The sequence below is a fragment of the Aplysia californica genome, unplaced genomic scaffold, assembly GCF_000002075.1.
Source record: "Aplysia californica isolate F4 #8 unplaced genomic scaffold, AplCal3.0 scaffold00581, whole genome shotgun sequence".
Lineage (NCBI taxonomy): Eukaryota > Metazoa > Mollusca > Gastropoda > Aplysiida > Aplysiidae > Aplysia > Aplysia californica.
In genome coordinates this window covers 211,331-214,171 of record NW_004797851.1, presented here as the reverse complement: position 1 = coordinate 214,171, position 2,841 = coordinate 211,331, and the positions used below count along the sequence as shown (strand labels likewise).

Genomic DNA, 2,841 nt, shown 5'->3' with positions numbered 1-2,841 from the left:
GAGAGAGAGAGAGAGAGAGAGAGAGAGAGAGAGCAACTTTCTCTTAATCTTTCTCTTTCTCCAGTTTTTCACTCTCACGTCTTCCCTCTTTATCTCTGCAGCTTTCTCTCACTCTTTCTCTTTCTCCATTCTCTCATTCTCACAGACTCCCTCTTTATCCCCCCCCCTCTCTCTCTCTCTCTCTCTCTCTCTCTCTCTCTCTCTCTCTCTCTCTCTCTCTCTCTCTCTCTCTCTCTCTCTCTCTCTCTCTTCCTTTCATGCTTTTAATTCACTGTCTCAGTCATCTCTCTATTTCCTTCATACTAACCCTTTCTCTCTCTCTCGGACACACAAACAAATATACACTTATACACACATATACACACAAACATTCAATTCCTTTCGGAAATGGACGTTAAACTCAGAGGTCCCGCCCCTTTAATAACCTAATAGTGTTGGTAGGGGCGTAAAATCTTAAACACCTTTCCCCTTTTTTTCACACAAATTAAATTCAGAATAACACGAGACACAATTCCACGTGTAAACAAGTATAATAATAAATGCATTAGCTCACGTTTGGTGTCCAACGTGCACGTGTGACTATGTGTGATCTGCAAAGAGCCGTGTGTGAGGTGAGACTAACAGCGTGCAGGATAACCTTTACAAGTGAAACTGAATATGTCAAGTCAACTGATATACTATACCCTCGTCGTGAGGGTACACAACGTTTCATGGAAACGTCTATGATTTTCCCACTGTTCTTATTTATCTTTATATTTCTTTATTTATTTCTTTATTTTACTTATTCACTTATATACCCTCGTCGTGATAGTACACAACGTTTCATGAAAACGTCTATGATTTTCCCACTGTTCTTATCTATCTTTATATTTATTAATTAATTATTTTTTTATTTTTAAAAAATGTATTTATTTACTTATTTATTTATTTATTTTATTTATTTATTCATTTATTTATTCACTTATATACCCTCGTCGTGATAGTACACAACGTTTCATGAAAACGTCTATGATTTTCCCACTGTTCTTATTTATCTTTTTATTTTGATCTATTTACTTTTTATTTTAAATTTAAAAATATATATTTTTTAAAATTCATTGTTGTATTTATTTATCTATTCATTTTTATCTAGATCTATATATTTTATTTTTCATTTAATTTATGATCATATGAAATTCAATTCTAATTTCCGATCCCGAGAAAATATTGTTAAAAGAAAGAAAGGGGGAAGAGAGAGAGAGAGAGAGAGAGAGAGAGAGAGAGAGAGAGAGTGAGAGAGAGAGTGTGAGAGAGAGTGAGAGAGAGTGTGAAAGAGAGAGTGAGAGAGAAAGTGAGAGAGAGAGAGTGAGAGAGAGTGAGGGAGAGAGTGAGGGAGAGAGTGAGGGAGAGAGAGAAAGAGAGAGAAAGAGAGAGAAAGAGAGAGAAAGAGAGAGAGAGAGAGAGAGAGAGAGAGAGAGAGAGAGAGAGAGAGAGAGAGAGAGAGAGAGAGAGAGAGAGAGAGAGAGAGAGAGGAGAAAATGAAATGCATGCGTCTATCTCACATCCAAATTTCGAAAACTGATTTTAATTACAGAGATGGAAACTTTTACCTTGGACAGCTGCAGACAGACCTGGCACCTGTATTAACTCATGAGGACGGAAAAGCAGACAGGCAAATAGAGGGACAGACTGACTGAAAAACAGAAGACATACAGGTGAACAAACTGGAGTTTGGACCAGCAGGCACATTGATTAGAACCTCGAATTTTCGTATCTTTGTCAAGTCAAACTCGTAACGGAGTGAAGAACAACATCCCCGCTGAAACCCAAACGCCATCAGTTCATAAACGATTTTGCCTCAAAGAACAGAAGATGAATGGCCTTACATCCTTCCGTGTGATCGCTTGAGGCATCCATTTGTTATACAATTACCTGTTTTCTGACAAGCTCCCCCCCCCTCTCCCTCACTCACACATACACACACACACATACACACACACACACACACACACACACACACACACACACACACACACACTCACACACTTTTGCCCCTCGGGATAAGGTCGTCAAAAGTTATTTTCAGCAAGATGCTCAGAATGAAGGCGTTTGCAGGAGGTCAAGGCTATTTAATGAGGTGGCATCCACGGAGTAAAAACAAAACAAAGTAAAATAAGCATAACAAAACCCAAAAAAATAAGAAAAGAAAACCTCCCAAGAAACAGGAGGATCCAACACTATATTTATAGCGTAAAAAAAAAACCCACAACAAAAACACAACCCCAGGCTGAATTCTAAACGCAAGCGTTCTTGACATCTCTCTAAAATATTAGGACAAAAGCCACAAAGAAAAGAAGCAGATGTGAAGCATACAGTACAACGAAGGTACTGCACAGGGGCGTTCTCTTATTAAAATCTTTGAGAAAGTAATTGAAATTGCCTGAAAAATGTGTGCATGAAAATTATGGAAGAGAGAAAGACAAAGAGAAAGGCAGAGTGAGTAAGAGAGATTTCAAGATTTTAAGATTTTTAAAATTATGATTTGAAAGGCCTCTGGCCCATACACCCACAGCTTTTACATTTGACTCGACAAATGCATAATTTTGTGCAGCGCATCAATACTGTACATACATTGTGGACAATACTCTTGCAGGGAGGAAAACATGAGTGAGACACGCGCACACACACACACACACACACACACACACACACACACACACACTGATAGATAGATAGATAGAGAGCGAGAAAGAGAAACTGAAAAAGTTAGAGAAAGGGAGCGAGAGAGAGATAGAAAGGTCAAGAGAGAGATAGAGAGCGAGATGAGAGAGTGAGAGAGAGAGAGAGGGGGGGGGGGGGGGG

The 2,841-nt window shown here is 38.8% G+C and overlaps 1 long non-coding RNA gene across 1 annotated transcript in view; it reads left to right on the top strand.

The window, feature by feature from the left end:
* Positions 1-2,841, top strand: part of LOC118478467 — a 56,658-nt gene that overhangs the window by 448 nt on the left and 53,369 nt on the right. Inside the window, exon 2 of the long non-coding RNA XR_004859063.1 lies at positions 1,574-1,694. This is a non-coding gene — a long non-coding RNA (uncharacterized LOC118478467). The remainder of the gene's footprint in view (positions 1-1,573; positions 1,695-2,841) is intronic.